Raw genomic sequence first — 16,315 nt, forward strand, 5'->3', positions numbered from 1 at the left:
CCCTTAAATCTCGTGTAGGTTTATAAATTTTTAATAAGGCATTTGACCAGGAACAGGAATCAGTACTCAACAGCTTAAAAGTTGTCATAGTGATTTTATAATGAATTCATTGTTGGATAGGTAGCCATTTTTTTTTCTCAAGTATAGGAGTAATATGATCAAAATGACTGGAGCTGGTGATCAGTCTTGAGGCAGCATTGAGAAGTAATTGCAAAGGATGTAAAGAGTTAGTTGGAAGGCCTAAATATAAGTTATTGCAGCAGTCAATGTGAGGAAATATAATTGCTCATACAATGGTAAGAAAGTCCTGATAATGTAATAAGTGAGGTAGACCAGCAAGTAAGTGCAGCTTAGAGAAACCAGCTCTAATTACAGATTTAATCTTAGGTTGAAATGAGAGAGAGAGGCATCAAACCAAACACCAAGGCTTTTGATAATAATATCACATTCCCACCACACGTCTCATTGTACCTACTTTCCCTCAATCCCTCCAATATTTAATTGACACTTATTAATGCATCTGTGATGGATTTTGTACATTTTATCATGAATATATTGTTGTGCTGATAGGTAATGTGCTATTTTGCATACTTTTGCATCTCATTATCTCATTAACATAGATTTCATGTTAAAAATCTCTTAAGCAAGTTTACGTGATTGATGACACAGGAATTTAGCATGCACTAACACTTGCGTTAGGCATTAATGTGCTTTAGTAGATTGACCCCCTTCAGTTGAGTTTGTCCAAAACAAATTCTATTTGCTCTTCAAATATTCAGAGTAGAAAAGAAAACAATTTTATTTATTTGTTTTATTTATGAACATTTGATATTCCTCCTTTTCCAAAAGTTGGTCTTAAGGCAGATTAGAATAAATTAAATGAACAGAGGAAATAGATTATTTTACAGTCAAATCAGAATTTGCAATTAATGAAGCATTAGGATCCAGCATAGGAAATCACATTTGTGAATAGTTACAAGACCAAATTGTGTCCCTGTTGTGTTTAACACAGGCCTGATTTAGTTCATGGCTCTCTCGGGCCTTGGGGCATGCTGTACAAAATTTCCCTTCTCTCTCTCTCTCTCTCTCTCAACTGCCACTTAACTCGGCCGATGATCACTTGCCTCTTCTGCACAAGGAAGCTTGAGCGTGCAGGAGGATAGATGGGTGGGTAGGTGCAAGGTTTTCAGGAGTGCACCATTCCCCAGGAGGAGTAATAGTAGCTATTCTACCATATTTGCTTCCCCATACTAAAAGAGGGCTGACAGTATCCAGCCATTTTGCCATAAAGCACTTTTTCGCTACTAGACAAGATTTAATTAAGAGGGACTTTTGCGCCTTAGTTATCAAAATATCATCATCCTTCACACACAGCAAATAGAAAGCCACAGACAAGGAAAAAGGCACTCCAAGAAGAGCACACAGGGAGTTCAGAATAGCCTGCCAAAATTCCTGAATGTACATACATGACCACAAACAGTACAGTAGAGTGGCTCCATCTAAAGAGCACTTCAAACATTTATCAGTTGGGGCGATATGGGCTCTGTATGCCTTTAGAGACTAAAAGAACAGCTTATGGACTATTTTAAACTGCACTTCCCTCAAAGACATACTCTCTGTGGCCTTATTAGCCAAAGCCAATCTCGCCAGAATGTCATCATCTTGGATGACTTCAGATATACCCTTTGCCCAAATATCCGCTAATGACTGTAAACTATAGTAGTAAACTATAAGTGGTAATTGAATGGATATATTTATATGTCTTCGACATCGAGACTTTTCCCGGCATTCATTAAATGCATGAGCAGTTGAAAGGCACTCGAAGAACACTTAGGCCAGTCTTTTCCCAACGTGTCCACAAAATAGCTCTGTAATTGAACGTACGCCAGATAGTCCTTTTTACTCAGTCTTAAGTGTTCAATGCACTAGGGGTGTGCATTCGTTTGCAACGTATTGGCAATCCGCAATGCATATGCCATATTCGTTGTATTCGTGGGGGGTCGCGAAACGTATCGCGATCCCCCACGAATATAACATATAATCCGTTCTATACGGTTGGCGCATTCGCAGTGATTTCTTAGCGGCCATTTGAAATAAGAGAATGCCATTTGTATCCATAGCCAAAAATCAGCCCTTTCCTGTGAGTCATCAGTGACCTCACAGCCCTGTCAGAGTAGGTTGGACAGGTTGACAAGGAGACCAGAATGCAATGTATCAGCGATAAGAAGTTTTGCAATACATCCAATTGCGCTCTCACTCAGTGGTCGGTGACGCTTTTCCTGATGACCCAGCACTATATATACTTAAGCACGCGGTGTGCCACGCACTTTCTTTGCAGGGGTGATCTGGGGAGGCCGGGAGGTGGTCTGTCTCTGCGGAACGTGGCTGCACTCAGAGCTAGTCTGAATTCTCAAATCTGTATTCAATTGCTAGCCAGGCTAGTTACTTAGATAGAAAAAGATATTTGTTCTGCATTTGGCTGCAGTGCCAGCTAGCCCTGTTTTTTTTTAAGCACTTTTTTGAGTTGATCTGAGACGGTCTCTCTGTGCCAGGGAGAGAAGCTGCTAGCAGTGGCATTTTGTTGTTTAATTCACCCTCTGGGGTAGGTTGCAAGCACCATTTGGGTGTTGTGGGTGGAAGAGATCTATTCAATTTCTAGCTAGTTTACTAGAATTTCCATAGAAAAATATGTCATCGATTTTCCTGCTGTGCCAATTCCAGCTTTTTTAAGTACATTTTTTAAATTGAACTTACTCAGTCTCTCTGTGCACTGGGCATCAGTGCTAGTGGGCACTGGGTAGTTTTGCAGACTCAAGTATATTGGGACAGTGGGTGTCTGTGAAGCCAAATCCCCAGTGGGCCTCTTTTGTAGTTACAAGTTCGGTGTGTGCACACACATTACATTAGTGCACATCAAGGCACTGTGCCCGTGGGCAGGCAGTTTAGCAGACTCAAGTATATTGGGAGAGCGCTGCTTTCTGAAGCAAATCCCCAGTAAGCCTCTTTTGTAGTTGCAAACTCGGTGTGTGCACACACATTACATTAGTGCACATCAAGGCACTGTGCCCGTGGGCAGGCAGTTTAGCAGACTCACGTATATTGGGAGAGCACTGCTTTCTGAAGCCAAATAATTCTTTTAATTGAAATCCCTAGTAGGCAGTGACATTAAATCCATAATGTCAGGGAAAGCTAGATGTGGTTGAGTGATTGGGACTGGCAGAGGAGGCACTTCAAAAGGCACTAGTACCAGTCCCCCATTAAAGTTAAAAAGGGACCTGTTGCAATCTAAACTCTTTGGAGGGGCAGGCAATTCCATCCAGAAAAAAATGAAATCTAAACATTATGCATCACCACCACCTGTTTCTGACCCTGTAGTTTTGGAGGTGAGGGAAGGGGAGGCTGAGTCATGCAAGACAAAATGGTGACACCCAAAAGCAGCAATGGGACAGCAGTCTCGACTTAGCTTTGACAATGTAGCGCAGGCACTGTTTGCTTCTGATTCCGATGAAGAATCATCTTGTGTGGGATTCTCATCAGAAACGGAAGAAGTAATAGCTGACGAAGTTTTAGGACATAAGAACATAAGAAAATGCCATACTGGGTCAGACCAAGGGTCCATCAAGCCCAGCATCCTGTTTCCAACAGTGGCCAATCCAGGCCATAAGAACCTGGCAAGATTCGTTAGTCCTATCTTAGCCTCCATTTCAGTGCAGCAGGGGAGAGATGAAACTGATGATGATGAGGAGGAGGAAGAGCAGTCAGTGCAGGCACAGAGTGTGACTGAGGCCCCTGGCATTGCTTCTCAAGGTGCACCCACTACTTTATCTCCAGTGCCAGGATCCACCCCCAAGGCTATACAGAAGGGAGAATCACGAAAGACATCTACGATCCGGAGCCACTTTAAAGTTTCGGAGGACCCGCATTTTGCTCGGAGTAATTACTGTGGCAGGGCTATTAGCAGAGTCAAGCAACTGGGACATCTATCTAATTTTGGCATGACGCATCATATGAAGAGGCAACCCACCCTTCCAAGCAGCATAAAGTGGTTGAAAAGGAGTAGAGTCACCCCATGCCCTCAGCCCCTTCTAGCAGTCAGGTGGCAGGCCAGCAACCCCCTGACATGTGGCAGAAGCGACAACCCACCATGGAGGAAATGGGGTGGAGTGCGGTAATGCTATCCCGGGGTAGGAGGCAGGCAGCCTCAAAAGTTGTAACCAGGAGCATTGGAGACATGATTGCCCTTGATGACCAGCCCTTGCAGATAGTGGAGAAGGTGGGTTTCAATCATTTTATGAAGGTCGTAGTTCCAAATTACAAAGTCCCCTCGAGAACCACATTTAGCAGAAAGGTCATCCCCAGCCTGTACAAGCAGTGTCGCAGTCGCATCCAAGCGCTGCTAGCTAAGGCAGAGGGGAGTGTGCATTTCACCTGCGATATCTGGACCACCATGAATGCTGCACACTCTTACCTCTCCCTGACAGCACACTGGTGGGACCTGGCTGAGGCAAGGGCAGGCAGCAGCTCTATTACTGAACAAATATCAGGGTGGAGGTGGGCTTTACTGCACACCTACCTGACGGACCAGGCCCATACCGCAGCCAATTTTCTAGCATGCATCAGACAGATGCTTGAGGGCTGGAAACTACACCAGTGAGACAGGAATCCTCAGGCAGGATTCTTTGTCACAGACAATGGTGCAAACATGGTTAAGGCAATAACCAATGGGCACTTTAAGAACATCCGATGTTTTGCACACACTCTGCACCTGGTAGTGAAGTCAGCTTTGGGGTTGGAGTCCAAGCACCAAGAGAATGGATACCTGCAGGACTTAATACACAAGTGCAGGAACATAGCAGCGCACTTCCACAGAAGTGTGAAGGCGGGGCAGGTTCTCCGACAAAAGCAGACTGATTTGGAGATGCCTCACAAGCGTCTCATTCAAGACACTGCCACCCGGTGGAATTCCACCTTTATGATGCTGGAGAGGTTAGTGGAGCTGCAGACACCCCTTCATGAACTTTCTGGTTCAATGGACATAGGTGTGCAGAATCCCCTAGGGCATCATGATTGGTTAGTCATGAGTCAGCTGGTAAAAATCCTGCAGCCCTTCAAGGATGTCACGGAGGAGCTGAGTTCCAGAAGTGCCACCTTGGCTGACATCATCCCTATAGTTAATTTCCTGGATGAAAATTTGGAGGCCTTTAAACAGGAAGAGGGAATGACAGCTGAGGTGCTGAATTGTCTGGACGTTTTGCAGCAGCAGGAGGAAGGGAGATTAAGGCCTTTAACAGAAGAGAACACATACATGCTCGCCCCAGTCTGTGATCCCCGTGTGAAAGGGAAACTCGCCCTACAGTACGATTGTCTCCTATTGGTGAAGGACTTGTTGTTAGCAAAAGTCAGTGAACAGGAGCGCCATAGGCAGAGACAGATTAAGCGTGAAGCAGAGGAGGAAACAGCGGGCACTTCAGAGAGTTGTGCTAGCCCAAGCAGGAGCAGCACTCTGTCAGCGACAGCTAGTACTGTTGCGACCGTCGCTGCTCGACGTCCTCACTTTACCCTCTTTACCTCTGTGGCGACTCCCTCCGGGTCTGATGGATGGCTGGCCGCCGCAGCGTCTCTATGCCACCTCCTTCTGGCATCCCCAGACCGGCTCGACGCTGCAACTCTGCCATCTTGTCCTGATGCCTAGGGCGCGCGCACGTGTCCCGGCTCTTGTGCCAGCAAGGGCACAAACCTCAGGGGCGTCCCCCTGAGATGACGTCATCTGCTTCCAATATTTAAAGGTCTTTGAAAACGCTAACAAACTGAGTTAGCAAGGATATGGATTCGGATACAGATACGGATTCGTACTCGCTTTGGCTATCCAAGCTACTCTGCCTCCTCGGACTTACCAGAGGTACCCGCTCCTCGGGGGCCTCACTCTTTTCTTTATTTTCAGATAACAGATAGGAACCGGTACTCACTCCTCGAAGGCCCATGTTCTTGGACACTCTGAAGATTCTCTACTGCCTGGAAGCTATCACTGCTACAAACAATTGTGAGTTACCATTGCTCTCTCAGAGCTTTCCCTGGAACTAGGTACTCGCTCCTGGAGGGCCTAATCCTTTCCAGCTCCTGAGCTTACTTGAGACCTTACGTGAGTTTTGTCATCTAGTTCTGTTCATGAACTCTGCCTACTCATCCTACTCACTTTCTACAGTTTCTCAACAGCTCAGCTATCCTGGGATCGTGGTTCCAGTACCTGAGGGACTACAGCCCTGCCGGGCATATCAGCTCACTACTGCCACCTCTGGTGGTTTCTAATAACCTGTTTAATGAAAGAACTAATGTGTGTCTGTCTCTATACTCTAGCCTAGCCGGTGGTCCCTCTCGGGGTATCCTCCCGAGGGCATAGTCATCTGTCATCGGCCCAGGGATCCACCCACAACTATATCAGATTCATTACAGATTGCTACTCCTTAGCAAGATGATATCTGAGACACTACAAGATTACTGACTCCTCCCTCTCCAGGAGCCCGCTATACAGAGCTTTCTCTACAGATTACTCCTCCTATCTGACTGCTCCTCCCATCAAGCATCAGATTTTCAACAGATTGCTAACTCCGCAGTCTAACCCACAACAGATTGCTAACTCCCTAGCAAATCCAGAACAAGTACCTCCTCTCCTCCACTTCAGAATACCAAAGGCATGTTGCCCATAAAGATTCATCTTTTGTGCTACGGGCTAGAGAGAAAGCAGTTGGCATGAGTGACTCTCAGCCCACCCAAGCAAAGGAGACACCAGCACAGCTGTCAGTGACATGGTATCTCTCAGAACCCACAGAGAACATGCAGACAGATCTGCTGGCATATTGGGCACACAAGTCCACTGTCTGGCCACACCTAGCCAAAGTGGCTCAGCGATATCTGTCATGTCCACCAACCAGTGTGCCCAGTGAACGTGTCTTTTCAATGACAGGGGATATCATGAGCCCTCACCACTCAAAGCTGGCACCAGAGTTGATGGAAATGCTAGTGTTTTTGAAAGTAAACCTGCCTTTGCTTGGGTTTCCAAATCTTCCCTGAGAATGGCAAGATGAATAAAAGCAATTGAAAGCCTTGCAGTAGCAAAAACTGCCTCCTATGCTACAGATAATATAAGCACTGCAGCACATGTACCTGACGTGAAACGTTGTGCCTTTCCGTCTACTGCCTACTGGGTATTCAAAAATAATCTCCAGCTCAGTTCTTGCTTCACAAATGGCAGTCTCTATTGCTCTAAAAGCATCCTCTGTTGAATTATCTTTCAGAAATGAAAAAGATGGCATTTTCTTCTGGCAGTGAACCAGTTCAGGAAGAAGTGACAGGTCAAACTACAACATACCTGCATAAAGGAAATCCTCGAATGCTGTGCCTGTCCGTCCAGGCCTTATGTCCCTACGTGGGCTTGACCTCTGTCCTCGAATGCTGTGCCTGCCTGTTCGTCCAGGCCTTATGTCCCTACGTGGGCTTGACCTCTGTCCTCAAATGCTGTGCCTGCCCGTCCAGGCCTTGTGTTCCTACATGGGCTTGACCTCTGTCCTCAAATACTGTGCCTGCCCATCCAGGCCTTATGTCCCTAAGTGGGCTTGACCTCTGTCCTCGAATGCTGTGCCTGCCCATCCAGGCCTTATGTCTCTATGTGGGCTTGACCTCTGTCCTCGAATGCTGTGCCTGTCCGTCCAGGCCTTATGTCCTTATGTAGGCTTGACCTCTGTCCTCGAATGCTGTGCCTGTCCGTCCAGGCCTTATGTCCCTACGAGGGCTTGACCTCAAACAGTGTGCCTGTCCGTCCACATAAGAACAAAAGAACATGCCATACTGGGTAAGACCAAGGGTCCATCAAGCCCACCATCCTGTTTCCAACAGTGGCCAATCCATGCCATAGGAACCTGGCAAGTGCCCAAAAACTAAGTCTATTCCATGATACTGTTGCTAGTACGAATGTACGAACATAAAAAGCTGACTTAAGATGTTTGGAGCTTGCGTATTTCATATGCTCAATAGTTTTCATGACCTTCATAATATGGGCCATGTTCCCTAAATCTTTCCTAGGTGTCAACATTAATGTTTCTTCTAGTACTATCGAAAACTGGTGGAAGTGGCACTCTAGTTCATCCTCTGTGTTCCCATAGTTTACACAGGCACTGTAGGGTACAAAGTCAACATAGGTTGATATTGTAGATTTGGGCGGGAGATGACGTCAGTGCTTCTTTTGGTCCTAATGGCTGAACCCTCGTTGCAAAGGGAAACCTCAGTCTGGCAATTCAAACTAGTAATCCTTCACAGCATGGATCCTTAAATAAAACAAACAATTTTCTTTAGTTTCAGGGCAGAGAAGAGAACTTCCTCCTTCTTGCTCATGAAGTCATGATCTGTTTGCAAATGCTTAAATCCTAACAATTTGTACCATTATACACTCTAAGGGCCAAGCCATTTCAGGGAGCCCTTTCCTGCTCAAAGGAAAGGGAACTCTCCCCGGGTGTAGCAGCCTATCTCTTAGCACCTGTTGACCCATGTGCAGAACGAGAAAAGAGTCCAAGGTACTTAGACTGTGGCAAACACAATGAGACCATGCTCACAGTGAGACCCTGCTCCACGTCGCCACACTTTGAAGGCTCATGCTCCACTCTAGAGGCCAACCCATTCCGGGGAGCCCTTTCCTGGTCAAAGGAAAGGGAACTCTCCCCGGGTGTAGCCAACCTGTATCTACCCTCTGACCCATGTTGAACTGCTGTTTACATGGAACCTCCTCCACCTTGGCCTTGAAAATTCTCGTTTGTATATCTGCTAACTCCACCAGATTTTAAAAGACCAGCGAGAGCTCACTAGATGCCAATGGAAACACCCCACTCTAGGGGCGAACCCATTCTAGGGAGCCCTTTCCTGCGCAAAGGAAAGGGAACTCTCCCCGGTTGTAACCAGCCTGTATCTACCCTCTGCCACTCTGCCTTGCTGCCATACACCAGATGACTCACTCAACACCTTGTGGTGTTCTTGCCACTATCATGGCTCCTCATTGTGTTGGTGCTAGTCTTTCTGCTTGCTATGTTCCCCCTTCAGTGCTGTAGGATGTTGATGCCACTTGTCTTGCCGTTTTGCCTGTCGTGCTGCCTTCGAGGGTTCATGCATCTGTTATCGGTGCTCTCTTTTGAAGCTGTGGTGTGTTTTTGACACTCTCGCTGCTGCTTTGCACCTCTATTAAAGCACTCTTGCCACTCCTGGTACCCCTTTGCCCCTTTAAAGTACCTTAGGCTATTCATGCCACTTTGGTGCCACTTTGCCACAATCTAAGTACCTTGGAGCTCTTTTCTTGTTCTGATGATTGCTCCCCAGAAGTTTCATCAAAATTGATAAAAAAACCCCAATTCTGCAGCCAAAAATAGGCTGCAAATACTCCCCCATTGACTTTAATGGGAATCGGAAAATGAATGGAACGTATCAACGGATCAGGGCCGCCATTGAACAAATGCAACGTATTTGGCCCCCGACAATTATGAATACCGAATTGGACGAATCCGTACTTTCTGCACATCCCTGCAATGCAGTAGGCTATGGAGTATAATTTTCCTGTATTGAAATCCAAAAAATACTGTATCGAATCCACCTCCATACCTTCCAAGTGCTTAAACCAGCTTGTGAATCTCCTGGTCAGAACTGTGGATTACCAGTCAGGGGTAAACACGGAGAAATTTTGCAGGAAAGGTGCAATAGATTCCTAATAAATTGCCAAGTCTTTCTAGCAGTTTAAACAATGATTGTGAAATCAAGGGAGGGAGCTTATCCCTGGGGGCATGCAGAATATATTTTAAGTTAAGAGGGGAGGCAAAATGTCTCTAACTCCACAGTGCTGCTACTGCCCCGACTATCTAACCAAGGAGAAAGCATCAGCAGGTTACACGCCATATTATAATATTGTACATAGGAAAACCCTACTCCCCCCTCCATTTTAGAGTAGCTTAGCTTCGTCACTGGAATTCTCGCCTTCTTGGATTTCCAAATAAATCTAGAACAGAGAGTATTTATATATTTGATATCTTTCTTTAGGAGTATAATAGGGAACATATGCAAAAGATATAATAACTTCGAGATTAAAATCATCTTCAGTAAAGCTTCTCGCCCCAAAACTGATAACGGATACGACATCCAAGCTTGGGTTCTCTGCTTAAATTCCTTTAAAAGAGGTACTGAATTGAATCTATACCACTACTCAGGATCTTGATGGATCATGACCCCTAAGTATTTAATCTTTTCCCCTGCCCACCGTAATGGAAAAGAAGATCATTTATCTTGAAGTGTCCCTGTAACGTCTAAGCCCTCTGACTTTCTGAGGCTTAATTTTAACCTGGAGAATTTCCCAAATTCAACCAGAAATTCCAGTACCTTTGGAAATAATTGCTGAGCCCTTGATAATGTCATCAAAATATCATCGGCAAATAACATTATTTTAGTTTCCAGATGCCCTATCTGAATCCCCTGAACAACATTTTCCTGTTTGATCCTTCTAATAAGTGGCTGCAAGGTCAAAATAAATAATAAAGGGGATAGTGGACATCCTTGCCTTGTGCCTCTGTGTAAAGAAAACGTCTCTGCTAGGGCATCATTAACCTGGATATAGGCCACTGGGTTGGAATAGAGCACCTGTATTGCATCCAGGATACTTTGAGCAAACCCAATCTCCAGCAAAACATATTTAAGAAAAGGCCAAGAAACCCTATCAAAGGCCTTCTCCGCATCAAAACTAACTACAGTGGGGTCTGGGATTTTATTACAGATGCTTATTTCCAGAGCCAAAAGGAGCCTTCTAATATTGTAATTAGATTGTGTGCCAAAAACAAAGCCAGTTTGTTCAATGGAGATTAAATTTGGAAGGACATATTTCAATCTATTTGCAAGCAATTTGGCATAAATTTTTATATCAGGGTTTAAGAGTGATATATGATACGAGGCAGGATCACCTGGAAGTACTATAATCACAGCCACCTATAAGGAGTCTGACATTTTTCCCCATGTGGATCATGGTTTCAAAGAGACATTTGAGAGGCTCTTGCACATGTTCACATAAAGCCTTATAAAATGTAGCACGCATCCATCCGGTCCTGGAGATTTGAAAGGTTTTAATTCCTTGATAATTCTCATTATCTCCCCTGCTGTAATTTGAGCATTGAGCTTCACCAGTACCTGTCTTCCAATTTAGGCATTTGTACTTCAGCCATAAAATTTGACCATGCAGTGGGGTCTTCCCCCTCTGCTGTGTATTACTGTTGGTAAAAGTCACAAAAGATTTTCCCTATCTCCTGTATATCCATACACAGGTTTCCCTCAGAGTTCTTAAGACCTATAACATGGACTGACCCCTCTGCGTTCTCATCAAATTAGCTAAGAGCCTACCTGGTTTGTTGCCATATCCATAAACCCGATGTTTTACTGCAAACAAAGAACCCATGCCCTTTTATGGAGGTAAACATTCAATAATTTCTGAGTGGTCAATAATATTTCCTTCCAATCATTGGTCCCTAAATTATTAAAGTTTGCTTTATAGGCTGCAAGCTGCTTGTGTAGTGCCAATATAGATTTATTAAGGGCCCTACATTTAGAAGAGATCAAATTATTACACCTCTCATGATAGCTTTCCCAGTTTCCCAGTAGAGAATAGGTATAGAGCAATGTTGATGATTATTAGTGATGTGTTAATGGCCCGTTGCAGGAAATTTTGTTTCCTGCAGTTCGAGCTGATTTTATTTCATCTACCCCCCGAAACCGGCCCCCAATTACAAAGGGGGTTGTAAAAAAACAAACCCCCCCCCCAAACCCACCCCAACCCTTCAAATTTAATTAATTGCATCCCCCCACCCTCCTGACCCCCCAAGACTTGCCCGACCGACCCCCCCCCAAGACTTACCAAAAGTCCCTGGTGGTCCATCTGGGATCCCGAGAGCAATCTCCTGCTCTCGGGCTGTCGGCTGCCAGTAATCAAAATGGTGCTGATGGCCCTTTGCCCTTACCGTGTGACAGGGGCTATTGGTGCCATTGGCTGGCGTCTGTCACACGGTAGGAGCAATGGACGGCTGGTGCCATCTTAAAAATTGGTGCGGGCCATCCATTGCTCCTACCATGTGAAAGGGGCCGACCAATGGCACCGATAGCCAGTCACATGGTAAGGGCAAAAGGCCATTGGTGCCATTTTCATTAGTGGCAGCTGACAGCCCGAGAGGGGGATCCCGCTGGATCACCAGGGACTTTCGGTAAGTTTTGGGGGAGGGGGGGGGGGTCGAGCAAGTCTTGGGGGGGGGGTCGGGAGGGTGGGGGGTTGCATTAATTCAATTTGAAGGGTTGGGGTGGGTTTAGGGTTTTTTTTTTAATGTGCCCTTTCTCCCCCCCCCCCCCCAAAAATATGATAAGAAAACCACATGAAATTTCGTGGGTTTTCTTAGCGTTTAAGCGCCCTCCCGAAACATGATGAAATAGGAAATATCATCTCTATTTCCTATTTCATTGCAAACGAATGCATGTCCCTAATGATTATGCTTAGCAAACTCCTGCCATTTTCCTTCCAAATATGGCTTGAACTCAGAATCATTAGCTAACCATGCGGGCATTCACCAAAATATGGATCTTGTATTAGGGTTGGCTTATGCTAATGAACAAATAACTGAATACTAGATCACTAGAGGCCCAATAGTCACAGACTCTACATTTTGAAACAACCCCTCAGACATCAGTATAAAATCAATGCAAGATTTGGTCGAGTGAGCTCTTGCATGGTGTATATAATCTCTCTCGCCTGGGTGAAGAATCCTCCATATGTCTAACAATTACAATGCTGAACATAGAAAATTTACCCTCTTGATCTCATTTACAGGGTTTGCTCTCAAACTAGGCCACCTGTCCAATACATTGTCTACAATACAATTTAGGTCCCCTCCCAAGATAACAGGGGCTATACCCATGTCTTGCAGATTAGTGTTAAGACATACAAAAAATGTATGATTACAGCTGTTGGGAGCATATACGGATGCCAGAATGACATTGTTCGCATTGAGCTTCTCCCCTACCAACATAAAATGTCCCTCAGGATCAACCTTAACTTGATACATTTGGAATGATACCTTTTTATGTATTAAGATAGCAACTCCATAACTCTTAGTGGAACCTTGCGCTGAGAATATCTGGGATACCCACTTCCTCCTTAACTTTAAATGTTATTTTTCCAACATGTGTGTCTCTTGAAGGAAAATAATGCTCCCTTTAATCCTTTTCAATTGTGAAGTATTTTTTCTTGCTTTTTTGGAGTGCCTAGACCTACTACGTTCCAAGATATTATTTCATCTGGGGTCCTCATCCCACACCTCCTTTGCACATCGTAATGCTGAGTCTTGGCAATTAACGGGGAGATCATCCTGTCCTAGCTTGAGCCACAGTCTCCCTGAAGAACCCAAAAAGTATAACCATGTGTACAGAAAAACTTTCCTCCTCCCATCATGCTGTGCGATGACCTGCAAATTATATAGTATTTCCCAAATAATAAATTTAGAATACGTACCGTTCCTGTACGTACCTGGATCAGTCCAGACAGTGGGTTGAGCCTCCTTTCCAGCAGGTGGAGACAGACTAAAACTTGAAGGATGCCCTATATCAGGACAGAGCCTATCCTCTACCCCTTCAGTATTCGTCTGTCTCCAGCAGGTGCAGCATCTTCCCTTCGGTTCTCTGCTGTCGGCTAGTCAGCCTCTTCTTCTTTCTTTTTCGGCTCAAGCAAGTAGTTCTTTTGATTCCCGCTTGTTTTAGAAACAAAGGAAAAAATCTATGAAGGAAATTTTGCCTTCTTTTAGTGCTTTTACTGTTTTTGTGTGGGAGACGTCCATCTCCCAGCTCTTGCCCGGCACAGGGGGGCTTTGCCCCTTTTGCAGGAGGGGGTTCCCTGCATAGTCCTGAGTCCGTGGACGCTTCCAGGTGTGGGGACCGACGCTCTCCGGGCCTCATTCCCCCTCTGGCTGCCGAGAGGGTTTTTAACCCACTGCTGCGCTCAGTAAAAAAAAAAAAAAAAAGGAGTTTAAAAGTTTCAAACTTTCAATAAGTTGCAGGTACTCACCTACCTCTAACTTATTTGCAGCAGTTGACCAGCTTTTTTATTTTTTTCTGGTCAGAGTAGGGCTAGAACTGGCAGCCAGAGAAGCAGAAGGCAGCAGGTTTCCCACCTGCTCTCTCCTGCTGTGCAGGCTGTCAATCAAGCTTTTTTTTTCAGCTTTTTTTTTCTTCAGCCGCAGCTTAGCTATGTCCCGGCTGGCAGCCTGCCTTTCTTGTGGGCTGCCCTCTTCGCGTTTTTCGCAGCAGGGCCTCTGCACTGCTTGCCTGCCGGGTGGGGAAGGTCCCTCCTCGGCAGGACAAGCAAATTTAGCCCGGGGCTCCACTCCTCCCGGCATGGCTAGGCCTTTCCCAGGTCGGCAGAGCCCGGGAACGTCCGCCATCTTGGATTTTTCATTGGGGACGATTTCAGTGCTCCCTGGGGCTGGGGGGCCAGATTTTTTTGAATTAATCCCCGATTTGGCCCCCGGAGGTGCCCAGGAGGGGGGTCCTGACCTTCCCTTGCCCCCCCCCCCGTCAAATTCAGGGTCCCTTTTTCAGCGGATTTTGTCCTCCTCATGCACAAATCTTATCTAGCTAGCCTGCATGAGCTGGACGAAACCCCCCCCCCCTTGCCCCCCCCCGCCAAAAATCCCTCGCTCAGCGCCGTTGACCTCTGGACCGGCCGCGGAGCCCCAGGGACCAGTTCGGGTGCGGGTGATCCCGGGGGTGCCCCCCCTCCCCCCCCCCCCCCCCCCCCCCGGTGTCTCCCATGTCCTCGGACTCCACTGCTTCCTCGGATTCGGCGGATGCCCCCCCCTAGAGGGGGATGACCCTAGAGCCCTCCGTCTTTTTCGTAAGGAGGAATTAGAGCCCCTCCTCCCTTTTGTTTTGCAGGAGCTGGGTCTGGAGAGTCCCTCCGTGGATAATCTCATGGCCTCATTCCCTAAGGATATGAACCCGGTTCTGGGAGGGCTCCGGGCTCCGGCCTCCGGCCTCGGCCTTTCCCTTCCACCCCATGCTTAAGCTCCTTATCCTGCGGGAATGGGAGGCTCCTGAGGGTGCGCTTCGGGTGGGGCGTGCGATGGATAAGCTCTATCCCCTCCTGGAGGAGGGCTTGGAGCTGTTGCGATATCCATCGGTGGATTCTTATGTTTCTGCAGTGGGCAAGCACACCACGATTCTGGTGGAAGGTTCCACGGCCTTGAAGGATTCACAAGATCGTAAGTTGGAGGCTCATCTGAAGCACATCTTCGACGTTCTGGCCCTTGGGGTCCGGGCGTCTTGCTGTAGTAGTCTCATGATGCGAGCGGGCCTCCAGTGGGTCCAACAGTTACTCTGCGCCCGGGAGCTTCCGCCAGGTGAGGCAGAAGAAGCCGAACGTCTGGAGGCAGTAACCGCTTACTATCGGACGAGCTCTACGATCTGGTCCGTGTCCAGGAGAAGGCGATGGTTTCGGCAGTGGCGGCCCGGAGGCTCCATTGGCTACGCCACTGGTTGGCTGATCAGTCCTCGAAGACCCGGCTGGGCACGCTGCCCTTCAAAGGTAAGATGCTCTTTGGCGAGGATCTCGAGAAGCTTATGGACTCCTTGGCTGACAACAAGGTCCATAAGCTCCCAGAGGACCGCCCTAAGTCTTCCCGATCCTTCGCGGCCTCTTGCTCTCGCTTCAGGGGCCAGCGTCGCTTCGCTTCTCGGGGGCGGGGTGGTTCTGCGAGGGGGTCTTCTCGTGCGCAGTCCTGGTCGCAGTCCTTTCGTGGCAGACGGCCCTTTCGCGAGGGCCAGCCCGTGCGTGCCACCGCTAAACCTGCCACGCAATGAAGTTCAGCCGACCCATTCCTCGGTTCCTTACCACGGCGGACGCCTCTCCCTGTTCTTCGAGGAATGGGTCAAGATCACATCGGATCAGTGGGTCCTCGACATTATCAGAGACGGGTATGTTTTCGACCTCGTCAGGGAACTTTCAGATCTCTTTCTTTTCTCGCCTTGTGGCTGGGCCAAGAGGGACGCGGAGGTCCAGACTCTCTCCAAGCTTCTGGATCTGGGAGCAGTGGTTCCAGTCCCGGAAAGGGAAATTGGTGCCGGCCAGTATTCTATTTACTTCACCATGCCCAAAAAGGATGGGTCCTTCCGCCCAATATTGGACCTCAAGAGGGTCAATCGGGCTCTCAAGATCCCCCACTTCCGCATGGAATCCCTGCAGGCGGTCATTGCGGCAGTCCGCCCCGGA

This window comes from Rhinatrema bivittatum, chromosome 6, assembly GCF_901001135.1.
Source record: "Rhinatrema bivittatum chromosome 6, aRhiBiv1.1, whole genome shotgun sequence".
NCBI classification, from domain to species: domain Eukaryota; kingdom Metazoa; phylum Chordata; class Amphibia; order Gymnophiona; family Rhinatrematidae; genus Rhinatrema; species Rhinatrema bivittatum.